Below are 13,990 nucleotides of genomic sequence, written 5' to 3' on the forward strand. Positions count from 1 at the left end.
AGAGGTTCGGAAATATATGTGTAAAGTTTCATATTCGTATGTTTTTAAAGCTTAATAAATATATGCATTCGAAATACGTATATTCTTTTTGATACGCCCTGTACTGTGACTCAAAGGTTTTTGCTACCTCTGTACAGATGTAGTTGTTGCTGATCGTAAATCCTATACTGTCTAAATCCAAAAATAAATAGACAAATAATTTTCTTAAGAAAAAAGTCAGTGGAAGTGTGTACGGCCGTGAGAAATGGGACACACACACACACACACACACACACACACACACACACACACACACGATTGCAGTTTCACCGCATGGAGGCTACTGGTGCCAGCCAAGACAATGGAATCCTGTATTCATCACCGTAGCTGATTTTGAGGGGCTGTTTATCTCAATTGCTTCCCCCGCTTTCCTTCTGAAGGTAATTGGATGTTTTGCTGGTACCGGTGCCTAAATTTTGCAGCAAAGATGCCTTGTCGAGATCTCTAGAACGTATGCCCGGCACAATAGTAGTGAGGAACGGAATGTGTGTGTTCGGCTACCCCTTCTTGGCCGATATGCCAGAGCGTGCCTGTCCGGAACCGTGAATGGATATTGTGGATCAGCCGACGTCACTCCAGGCTGTCGGTGAAACTGGGTCGCTGGCTTTAATGCGTCTGCAGGTCGCGGTGGGTGGCATGAGCGGCCTCTGAGGTGGCGAACAGAGGTCGGCCAGCAGCTGTGCACAGCTAAATAAGGCTGCTCTCTGTTTCTCTAGAAGTGCGGAGCTGCAGTCGACAGGCATACCGGCCGTTGCGTCGTTTCAGCTACAGAGGTGGGAGCGAGTCTGATTGTTCGGCCGAGGTCCGGTCGTTCACCAAATGTATCGTTTTGTGTTGTATTACGATTGCATCTCAGATCGCTGAGGCATAATAAGTGACTGAGAGAACATTGTGGTGGCAATAGGGGACTTTGTGTGACGTTACGTTTCGGGCGTCGCAGGAAAAGAAATTAACATGTAGTTGCAGTAGCATAGGCGACGAAAAACAAATGGAGAACAACAACATGCAACGGTATGCACAGGAGCGGATGCGACTGCGGCAGGAGGTGGGGGGGGGGGGCAGTCGAGGATGGAAAGAATTATTACTGAGGGCTTAATTATGCTCCACTTGGAGCTGTGCCGACTAAGTTAAAAAATGTTCAAATGTGTGTGAAACCTTATGGGACTTAACTGCTAAGGTCATCAGTCCCTAAGCTTACACACTACTTAACCTAGATTATCCTAAGGACAGACACACACACACCCATGCCCGAGGGAGGATTCGAACCTCCACCGGCCGACTAAGTAAAGACACATCTAATACAAAGGATGGTGCAAATTGGATTGAGTAAACGTGAATATAATGCATGAAAGCAAAATGAGGTGTATCTGTAATAGTTGCACTTACATAATTTACAAGGGCACCGCGCCAACTCGTCATCACCGATTTCGTCCAAATTTATGGTACATGCAGTTCCTCACCAGAAATTAATGTGACGGACGTGGGAGCTCTAGAGGACCTAGAATTTAGAAACGACAGCATTTTTTGCTAAGGTCCGGCGAGGCATGAGCCACTAATGTTAGCGCAGTTTCCAGGCAGCTGTTGGCTCAGCAGAAAGAATACAGAATGGTAACGCGAGGTGCGTGAGGTCGAGTCTCAGTGTTTACTCCCTTTATTTTCAGTTTTTACGTTACTTACACTGCAGGTAAACGGAAATAGAACTTAATATTAATATTGTCACAGAAGAAATTGGGGTTCCAAATAAATTTCCACGAAGGGTTTGTAAGGCTTACACAAGAACATTGTAAATAAAATTACGGCCTGCCGCGGTGGCCGAGCGGTTCTAGGCGCTTCCGTCAGGAACCGCGCGACTGCTACGGTCGCACGTTCGAATCCTGTCTCGGACATGGATGTGTGTGATGTCCTTAGGTTAGTTAGGTATAAGTAGTTCTAGGTTCTAGGGGACTGATGACCTCAAATGTTGAGTCCCATAGTGCTCAAAGCCATTTGAGCCGTATAAAATTAGGTACTTTTAGTGTCATTTTATAGTTGATGATTTACACATGTCGTAATTTTCATCGTAAAAAAGGGAGGGAGCAATAACTTCTTCGGCATCTTGCACACGCTAAAGCGCCAAATTTCCAGAGGTAAATCGTTGTTTTAAAGTTGCTATATAAAATCAAACTTTGTTTACATTCATAAAAAGTATCGTTTACTCAAATATTGGCGAGGATGGCTGATGATGTACATTGGAATCTACGCTGCCTGAATAACCACCTTTTGCAGCTTAGACCGTTGAGAGAGGTAGAGGAAGAGAGTCAGTGAGGTTCTGGAAGGCACCGGCAGGGAAGCGGAGCCACGCCGACTCTTGCGACGCGGCCATCTTCGCTAGGTTTCTCGATTGAGGATCCACGTCACGAACAGCCCGATCGAGGTCTTCCCACAGATTCTCGATTGGGGTTATATACGGGGAGTTTGGTTGTAAGGGGAATACCGTAAACCCATCCTGGTGCTCTTCAAACCACGCACGACACTGCGGGCCGTGACATGTGGCATTGTCCTGCTGGTAGACGCCTTCGTGCGAGGAAAAACAATCTGTATGTAGGGGTCGACATAGTTCCCATGGATAGGTTCATACAGGTGCTGATCCATTGTGACCTCCAGAATAACGACGTTACCCAAGAAAGGTCACGAAAACATTTCCAAGACCGTAACGTTCTCTCCTCTGCACTGGACCCTTCCGAAGGTTGTTGCAGGGTGTTTGCTTTCTGACGTTTCATGCCCTAAACGCCAAAAGATATGTGTCCTGAAAGGACCGCATATCGTCACTCAGTGGATTTCCAGTTGCATTATTACCATGCAAATTCCAGACTTCGTAGCTGTTGAACAAAAGTTAGCAGGTGCAATGAAGCAAGCGCCTGCTGCACAGGCACATACGCAGCAACCTTCGCTGAACGCTCGTTAGGAGACACAGCTGGTAGGCCCTCGGTGCATCTGGGCCGTCAGTTTCTCAACAGTTGCACGCTGATCTGCCGGTACATATCTCTGCAGCCGTCTTACACACCTGTTATCTATGGGCCGTTGTGCATAACAGTTGCTTCGGCGCCATTTTGCCAAGCGCGGTATAGTTCAACTGCAGCAGAACTCGGAACAGTTCACAAAATTAGCCATTTCGCAAATGTTTCCACCCTTGGCCCGAAATCGAATCACCATGCCATTTTGGACGGCAGATAAAAAATCACTCCGTTTCCGTATTAGGAAAACGACTACAATTTTTCTGCCCCCCCCCCCCTCCCAACAACACACACACACCACGACAATGTTTCTATACCCTCCAGTGCAAGTGCTGCCAACTACCCTCTGTAACAGGTTATTGTATTTTGCTGTCGAACGTAGGCGATGGTCACATTAATGTCATTAGACTGTGTATTCTGATGCACTCTTTTCGGGATGTGATTTATTTTTATTTCTCGACGAGGTAAGAGCAGTTTTGAAGGTTTTTGATCAAACTTTTTAGTTGGCTGTAAAATTAGACATCGCTAGGTTGCACTAGCGGAGTGCATTTGAAAGGGTGGGATAGCAATCCTTCTTCATCCTGCAAAACACTTAGTGTAACTGAGGATTTGTTTGTCCTTCCCACGTGTCAGTCAACAGAGGAAGTTTGTTCTCCTTCACATACGGTTCAATCACAGCCAATAAAATAGGCCAATATTGAACATATCGGTTAATTTGCAGTGTAAGTATTGTAAAAATTGAAAATTAATAAAGGAATCTTCGCCCACCCAGGCCAAAAATGTTATATTTTCTAAACACTTCACCGTTTTGAGCTCCCGCTTCTGTCACTTTCATTTATGACCATAAATACCGCAGATTTGTACTAATCGCTTACGGCGATTAAGAGCGGTCTTGTTAGTTAAAAGTTTGTCTGGGTCACAAATATTTTATTAATTCCCTGATGATATAGTAAGTGGAGTGTAATATCTCATCAATGATGTTGGTGCAGATCAAAAGCACAAACTACGTAATGGGGCCCCTTAGGGATATGGCGGCTAAGGAGGGGAAGAAATCCAGTGTGCACTTCATGTGCATTCCGGGAGGAGTCATTCCGGATGTGGAAAGGGTCCTTCCGGATGCCATGAAGAACACAGGGTGCAGCCAGCTGCAGGTCGTGGCACATGTCGGCACTAATGACGTGTCTCGCTTTGGATCTGAGGAAATTCTCTCTGGATTCCAGCGGCTGTCTGATTTGGTGAAGGCTGCCGGTCTTGCTTACGAGATGAAGGCAGAGCTCACCATCTGCGGCATCGTTGACAGAACCGACTGCGGACCTTTGGTGCAGAGCCGGGTGGAAGGTCTCAATCAGAGGCTCAGACGGTTTTGCGACCGTGTTGGCTGCAGATTCCTTGACTTGCGCCATAGGGTGGTGGGGTTTCGGGTTCCGCTGAATAGGTAAGGAGTTCACTACACTCAGCTGGCGGCTACACGGGTAGCGGAGGCTGTGTGGCGTGGACTGGGCGGTTTTTTAGGTTAGAAGGCCTCGGGAAAGTACGGGGTGGGCTGCAATCTCAAAGGGTGCATGGCAAATACAGGGCGTGCTTGGATAAAGGAACAGTCGGAATTGTGGTTGTAAATTGTTATAGTTGTGCTGGGAAAGTCCTTGAGCTTCAAGCGCTAATAGAAAGCACAGAAGCTGAAATCGTTATAGGTACAGAAAGCTGGCTAAAGCCTGAAATAAGTTCTGCAGAAATTTTTACGAAGTCTCAGACGGTGTTCAGGAAAGATAGATTAGGCAGAATTGGTGGTGGAGTGTTTGTATCTGTCAGTAGTGGTTTATCTTGTAGTGAAGTCGATACTCCGTGCGAATTGGTATGGGTGGAGGTTATACTTAACAGCCGAACTAAGTTAATAATTGGCTCCTTCTACCGACCTCCAGACTCCGATGATATAGTTGCTGAACAGTTCAGAGAAAATTTGAGTCTCGTAACAAATAAATACCCCACTCATACGCTTATAGTTGGTGGGGACTTCAATCTTCCCTTGATATGTTGGCAAAAATACTTGTTCAAAACCGGTGGTAGGCAGAAAACATCTTCCGAGATTGTCCTAAATGCTTTCTCCGCAAATTATTTCACGCAGTTAGTCCACGAACCCACGCGAATTGTAAATGGTTGCGAAAACACACTTGACCTCTTAGCCACAAACAATCCAGAGCTGATAGAGAGCATCATGACTGATACAGGGATTAGTGATCACAAGGTCGTTGTAGCTAGGCTCAATACCGTTTCTTCCAAATCCACCAGAAACAAACGCAAAATAATTTTATTTAAAAAAGCGGATAAAGTGTCGCTAGAAGCCTTCCTAAGAGACAATCTCCATTCCTTCCAATCTGACTATGCAAATGTAGACGAGATGTGGCTCAAATTCAAAGATATAGTAGCAACAGCAATTGAGAGATTCATACCTCATAAATTGGTAAGATATGGAACTCATCCCCCATGGTACACAAAACAGGTCCGAACGCTGTTGCAGAGGCAACGGAAAAAGCATGCGAAGTTCAGAAGAACGCGAAATCCCGAAGATTGGCTAAAATTTACAGACGTGCGAAATTTGGCACGGACTTCAATGCGAGATGCCTTTAATAGGTTCTACAGCGAAACATTGTCTCGAAATTTGGTAAGAAATCCGAAGAAATTCTGGTCGTATGTAAAGTACACAAGCGGCAAGACGCAGTTAATACCTTCGCTGCGCAGTGCCGATGGTGCTGTTACCGACGACTGTGCCGCTAAAGCGGAGTTATTGAACGCAGTTTTCCGAAATTCCTTCACCAGGGAAGGCGAATTGAATATTCCAGAATTTGAAACACGAACAGCTGCTAGCATGGGTTTCTTAGAAGTAGATACCTTAGGGGTTGCGAAGCTTGATACGGGAAAGTCTTCAGGTCCAGATTGTATACCGATTAGGTTCCTTTCAGATTACGCTGATACAATAGCTCCTTACTTAGCATTCATATACAACCGCTCGCTCACCGATAGATCTGTACCTACTGATTGGAAAATTGCGCAGGTCGCACCAGTGTTTAAGAAGGGTATTAGGAGTAATCCATCGAACTACAGACCTATATCATTGACGTCGGTTTGCAGTAGGGTTTTGGAGCATATACTGTATTCAAACATTATGAATCACCTCGAAGGGAACGATCTATTTATACGTAATCAGCATGGTTTCAGAAAACATCGTTCTTGTGCAACGCAGCTAGCTATTTATTCGTACGAAGTAATGGCCGCTATCGACAGGGGATCTCAAGTTGATTACGTATTTCTAGATTTCCGGAAGGCTTTTGACACCGTTCCTCACAAGCGACTTCTAATCAAGCTGCGCGCCTATGGGGTATCGTCTCAGTTGTGCGCCTGGATTCGTGATTTCCTGTCAGGAAGGTCGCAGTTCGTAGTAATAGACGGCAAATCATCGAGTAAAACTGAAGTGATATCAGATGTTCCCCAGGGAAGCGTCCTGGGACCTCTGCTGTTCCTGATGTATATAAATGACCTGGGTGACAATCTGAGCAGTTCTCTTAGGTTGTTCGCAGATGATGCTGTAATTTACCGTCTAGTAAGGTCGTCCGGAGACCAGTATCAGTTGCAAAGCGATTTAGAAAAGATTGCTGTATGGTTTGGCAGGTGGCAATTGACGATAAATAACGAAAAGTGTGAGGTGATCCACATGAGTTCCAAAAGAAATCCGTTAGAATTCGATTACTCGATAAATAGTACAATTCTCAAGGCTGTCAATTCAACTAAGTACCTGGGTGTTAAAATTACGAACAACTTCATTTGGAAAGACCACGTAGATAATAATGTGGGGAAGGCGAGCCAAAGGTTGCGTTTCATTGGCAGGACACTTAGAAGATGCAACAAGTCCACTAAAGAGACAGCTTACACTACACTCGTTCGTCCTCTGTTAGAATATTGCTGCGCGGTGTGGGATCCTTACTAGGTTGGACTGACGGAGGATATCGAAAGGGTGCAAAAAAGGCAGCTCGTTTTGTATTATCACGTAATAGGGGAGAGAGTGTGGCAGATATGATACGCGAGTTGGGATGGAAGTCATTAAAGCAAAGACGTTTCTCGTCGCGGCGAGATCTATTTACGAAATTTCAGTCGCCAACTTTCTCTTCCGAATGCGAAAATATTTTGTTGAGCCCAACCAACATAGGTTGGAATGATCATCAAAATAAAATAAGAGAAATCGGAGCTCGAACAGAAAGGTTTAGGTGTTAGTTTTTCCCGCGCGCTGTTTGGGAGTGGAATGGTAGAGAGATAGTATGATTGTGGTTCGATGAACCCTCTGCCAAGCACTTAAATGTGAATTGCAGAGTAGTCATGTAGATGTACGTGTGAAAAGTATAAAACTAAGCCTGTGGTTCGACTTACCACAGACTCTAGAGAAAATTGAATTTACCAAAAATGGAAACGTCGGAACATAATAATGTACTGGGTATATGTTGGAAAAAGCTATCTTGTAACTAGCAACAAACTAGTGCCCCAAAGGCATCATATCAATGTAATAAAATGGAATTAACGGTCTGCAGCTCCGTTGGGATGCAAAGCGTAGCATGTAGCCTACACTGTATGACCGGACATCAGTTGCTGCTCCATCCTAAGACACTAGTCATATTAGATGGTACATATATGTATCACATTGTTCAGTTTTCCTCTGTGAGAAAATTCTCTTTTGGAAAGATTTATGTTTATTCGTCAAGTGTTATTTCCTTCAAAATAGCATCCATTAGATATTATACACTTACACCATCGCGTTTGCCATTCCTAGAAACCCTTCTGAATCTCTATCTTTAGGACTGTTTTAGGTCTCTTGACAATCTGGTTTTTAATCTCATCTGCACTTCTAAAGTGTCAGTCCTTCAATTATTTCTTTATTTTTTGGAACTGAAAAAATTCACACTTGGCCATTTATGGTGAGTATGGAGGCTGGGATACCATTTGAGTATCTTTTTTCTCTTTTTTTCCAAAAATTCACGAAGAAGCTGTGAAGTCTGAGCAGGTGAATTATCGCGATATCAAAGCCATGCACTGTTCTGTCGCAGAATCTTGTCATCTGTTTTCGAATCACTTCACTGAGACGAAGTTGGATATATAAGAAGGAATCAGTACGCATTGAACTTGTCACTGGAACTCATGGTGTCGTGAGGATAACCTTCGTATTTGATCGCATTTTTATAGGTTTTTGGGACTTGGCGATCCGCTATCCTTCCACTAAAACGATTGCCTCTTACTTTCGTCATATCCAAAAAACCCACTTTGCGTCACTTGTTATGACAGGTTTCAGTTGTTCTGCATCGTTGTTGACTTCGTCTAACGACCACTTAACAATTCCCATTCGCCGCTCTCTTTATTCGAAACTGAACAATTTTGGAATAAATTTTGCTGTCACTCGTTTCATATTCAAAGCAACGGAGACAGTTTCACAGTATGGGGCAACCGATATACAACATCATCAGCGAGTCCGAAGAGAATGCGTTTTGGGCTCGTAAGGAAACAACAGTCATTCATCATCATCACTTCTCTGATTGCGATACGGTAACCGTTCATCATAAGTTATTTCCCTATTTCCACGATTTCATCTTGTGCTGAGGCGTCCAGTACCCTCGTCAATGGCTTCACCTGCTTCGGAACGCTTATACCCGTCGATTCACGAAACGCAATATTTAACTTCTCGATATTTTTCTGCACATTACTCTGTTCCTGTAACAAAATTTAATACAAATTTTCTGATATTTTTGTATTAAATGAATAATCACCTATACCATCAAGACATGTAATCTTTTCGAAAGCTGATTATCCGGTATCGGTAACAATGCAAAAATACTTTTCAGCCGTGTTTACCAGCGTAACAACGATATAATAGAGCGAATCAAATTCAACAAGTGAAACCACTATTCCCGTTACTTTTTGAATGCACTTAGTACTCGTGGTAACTGAAGCATTCGATATCACCTGGACTAGCTACAGCGTAAAAATGCGAGACATAAATGACGCATTCAAATATTATGTGCCTAATATACGTACCAACGGAATGGACAGTGTCTTGAAATGAAGGTATAAGATGAACATCAACAGAAGCAAAACGAGGATAGTGGAATGTAGTCGAATTAAGTCGGGTGAAGCTGAGTGAATTAGATTAGGAAATGAGACAATTAAAGTAGTAAAGGAGTTTTGCTATTTGGGGAGCAAAACAATTGATGATGGTCGAAGTAGAGAGGGTATAAAATGTAGACTGGCAATGGGAAGGAAATCGTTTCTGAAGAGGAAAAATTTGTTAACATCGAGTATAGATTTAAATGTCAGGAAGTCGTTTGTGAAACTATTTGTATGGAGTGTAGCCATGTATGGAAGTGAAACGTGGACGATAAATAGTTTAGACAAGAAGAGAATAGAAGCTTTCGAAATGTGGTGCTACAGAAGAATGCTGAAGATTAGATGGGTAGATCACATAACTAATGAGGAGGTATTGAATAGAATTCGGGAGAAGAGGAACTTGTGGCACAACTTGACTAGAAGAAGCGATCGGTTGGTAGGACATGTTCTGAGACATCGAGGGATCACCAATTTAGTATTGGAGGGCTGCGTGGAGGGTAAAAATCGTAGAGGGAGACCAAGAGATGAATACACTAAGCAGATTCAGAAGGATGTAGGCTGCAGTAGGTACTGGGAAACGAAGAAGCTTGCACAGGATAGAGTAGCATGGAGAGCTGCATCAAACCAGTCTCAGGACTGGAGACCACAACAACAACAACAACAACAATATACGTACCATAGCACGAATTTAAGTTATTCACATGGCATCGTATTAGTTAGCTTCGCCACCTCTCAACCGAATTTTCCTCTTTCAAACCTGATCTAGGCGACGGGTTACGCTCCAGATCCGACGGTCACCACTCCCCACATTTCAAAAATACGACGTAAATCGTAGTTAGTATCCTGATTTTCTTCTGTTTGCGCAAGTATGACGTCACACGCCATATGGGTCAAAGGTGAGGTCCGGTATCGGTAAGTTCAATTGACCCTTTATGTTCCTTCGACCTGTGAAGGAAGAGCAAAGTGATCATCGTGGGGATGGATAGTACCTTTGGCTTCACGACTGAGACAGTGCATCAGTACTGAGGAGCAGCAGGGCTGTATTTCCCGTCCATCAGTCCTCTTTAACGTTCTTCGTGGTTTGCTTAGATTAAATTGCCCCAGCACCAGGTTGACAACTTTACCGAGGCCAGGGCTGAATTCCTGTGCGCCCCTGTCCAGCTAGAACTCCGTACCAGCTGACCTAAAGTGGCCGCGCACTCGGTTGCTCTCCTCGCAAGTGCAGGCGTTGCGCCGGAACACGGGCTGGCTGGGTAGCGAGGCGTTCAGACCGGAGCGTCGGTGACGTAGCCGCCGCCCACGGCGCTGCCGCCGCCGTCGCCGCACCGCGCCGGTAATCAGATTCAGTTGACACGGAGGCAGCTAAGGCAGGCGGCTTGATTAACGGCTGGAGGCTGGGGGCTGCGCCACTGTGGTGGGCCGCCGAGTGCTGTCTCCTCAACGCTCGCCTGTGTGTCTGCCATTAAAGCTCTGCATTGGTTGCTCTTCTAGTTTGCTCAGCATCATTGTGGGGGACTCTCCTAAAAACACCATACAAAAAAAAAATACACAAGCCACGTGTAATATCAGCGGCTGAATCGCAGAGTGTCTTGCGTCGAAGTGGTGGGTACCCGACTTAACTTCTGCTACCTACATACTGAAAACGAGTTGCCGTTATACAATCAGCAGTAGCGTAGATTAGGTTGTTGATATTAATGTACATCTTTCCGACTAAATAAAAGACTTACTGATTTCTGTTTTGTGGTGATTTGGCTGTGTTGTGGCCTAAGAAATGTTCCGTCTACTGAAGCTGGAGACATCCTCAGATTCTATGAGCACGTAGTTAATTCAAAAAAAACTATGCTTCGAAACATGCCGTACACCGTGGCCTAACGCCCATAAAACATAAATCAACGAAGGACGTAAATGACATTGCATACATAAAAGAATGATAAAAGGCTGTTTAGTCATCAGGACAAACCGATACGCAGTAATTAGATCAGGAGATGACGTATGGCAAGGCTGAAAGCTGCTAATACGGATAAACAAAATCAAAAAAGTGAGCCTGGATATGTTTGTCCATTTTGTTACATTAGTGGTAATGGTGCAGAAGGCGCTGTGTCCCCATATTCATCTTGTGGCTGAAGCTCATTCTTTGCACGTGTTTTCTTCGTAATGTACCCCTATAATTATGGAAAGTGCGGTTCTGTCTTGAACAGACTCAAATTCTTCCTCTTTAATATCCAAAAATGTTTCGGTAGAGTTACTCCGTTGTCAGTGTGTTCATTTATTTTCTGTCAAACTACAATTAAACATATTTTGGACGATAATTTGTACAATTTAGAGATTAAGGCAATTTCATTAGCCTGTTAATAATGTCATCATGTAAATACTATAAGCTCTTAACTGCGAAAGATAATCAGGCAAAATTTATTTACACATTCCTTGATAGAAAATATGTGAACCTACTGCCAATGATGAAACTTTACTGAAACAATTTTGAGCTTTAATCAACAATAATTTGTTTTTATTTAAGGCAGAACTGCATTTTTCTTAGTTATATGTTAAGTATCCGGTTGTGAAATGATTCTTTCATTGCCACATCCGTCTGACTTGATTCACCTTCGAAGCATGGTCAGTGAGTGCTAATGCACAGTTTGCGTCTTACTACATGTGTATAAAATGTACGTGATAAAATACTTCTGAATATGTTTATTTATTGCAACTTTCGGCTCGCCCTATTAAACACTGTTGAAACGAAAAGTATAAAGTGCATGAAAATGTTAATAATAGGACGTACTAGACTAACTGGATAGCAAATTGCAGTTTCATTAAAGAACATATGATTGTGTGAAAACCATAACGGTATAAGTGACATTTTTTGCAAAACTGAGTTAAGTGCACTCTTGACCACGAACCAAGAGATACTTGTCAGTGGCATAAAGATCTAGCTGCCTACTGTTAACGTCTGCCATCTATCGACATGTAGTATAACTACATTTATCGAATCACAATGGATAGGCAGTGTCAGGACGGTACAAGCAACAACACGGAAGACTCTCCAACGAATCGTGATTTAGGCTCTCAATTACTGAGGAAATCTCGATCAGAAATGAGTAGTTCTACATTTCAAGATATTCAGTGTCATTCAGAAACAACTGATGAAGATTTATCAGATGATGATTCAATTGCAGACAAAGATTATGTTTCTGTTCAACGTAATTAAAGTTCAAGCATTTTGTGTAACATTTTAGTGACTACGTAAGGTTTGTTTGAAATTTTCAATTACTTCTGTGGCCATTAGAAGTGTCTTAAATTACTTTTAGTATATAAAGACACATCAAACTTGCATAACAACTTCTCCTTACTGTCAGTATAAATTACGTTCCACGTGAAAAATACTGTCACGAAAATATTGTACTTGGTTCAAATGGCTCTGAGCACTATGGGACTTAACATCTGTGGTCATCAGTCCCCTATAACTTAGAACTAATTAAACCTAACTAACCTAAGGACATCACACACATCCATGCCCGAGGCAGCATTCGAACCTGCGACCGTAGCAGTCACGCGGTTCCGGACTGCGCGCCTAGAACCGCTAGACCACCGCGGCCGGCTATTGTACTTGTACCGGTATGTTGCCGAAATGCTTAACATCTTTGAGGTACGTTATCATTCCTTTGACACAATTACATTCACCAAAACGACGAGATTATTCTGGGAATTTTATGTATGAAACTGATTTTTATATAGATATTTGTTTCATATCGATGTTTGAATAGTATATTGTTTTTCTGTACAGATGAATCATCTTCCGATGTAAACGAAGATCATAGCAAGCCAGAAAAAAACGCTAACAAGAAAAAACTTCATAACAGAGTTGAAAAGTCATGCGTAGAAGCCCCTCATGAAGAAATTCAAGAAAACGTTGTTTAAAAAAAGGAAAGGAACGTGGAGTCATGAAGAATGATTGAAAGAAAACGCCTAAGAAACTTGGGACAAGAATATATATCTACAGCAGGAAAAATTATGCATGCAAGGGCCATCCAGCCATTGCAACGTATTTGCAGAAATGAATGCAGGACGTTTACAGAAGAAAAATGAAGAACTATCCACGAAGAGTTTTGGAAAACTGGTTCTTGGCAATAACAAATGTCTTTCATAGTAAAATGTGTTTCAACTGCCAAACCAAGAGGCTCAAAAGTCTGTAAGAAATGAAAAACACATAGTACTGTCATTATCCTGTATGGTAATCAAGTGTGTTAGGAGTTCTTCCTGAAGACATTAACTGTAAGCAATCGCCGGTTTACCACAGCTGCATTATACAAACTAAGGGTGGAAGGCCTATCTCCGGTTCAGCAACGTGGTAAACACGTATAGTGAGAAGGGCACAACGAGAGATATGTAATATGATTAAATTGCTGTATTATTTTATAGACTTTTTTGATATTTGAATAGTTTATAAATGTGTAGTCGTACTAACGTTTGTCAAAATTGTTACAGGAATGACACAAAAGACTGGTATGAATGTTGTTCCACATATAGGTTCGTGACGACACATGTATAATTTGATTTTCAAAAGTGTACATTACTCCTAACAATATAGTGCGGTATGAACGTCATACCATATGTAGGCATTGCTATGCACCTCATGGCACAGAACCAATTACGACCTCGCTATATTTACTTTTTTTATTTCATTTTACAAGTCTAGTTCGTTAGGACCAAATTGAGAAGCAAATCTCCGTGGACAAGTTACGTGTCAGTACATGAAATTACAGTAGAAAACTAATGATAGATAAAAAAAAACCTTATGAATCCTAATAGGATGACAAGGTATC

This window comes from Schistocerca americana, chromosome 5 (assembly GCF_021461395.2).
Source record: "Schistocerca americana isolate TAMUIC-IGC-003095 chromosome 5, iqSchAmer2.1, whole genome shotgun sequence".
NCBI classification, from domain to species: Eukaryota; Metazoa; Arthropoda; class Insecta; order Orthoptera; family Acrididae; genus Schistocerca; species Schistocerca americana.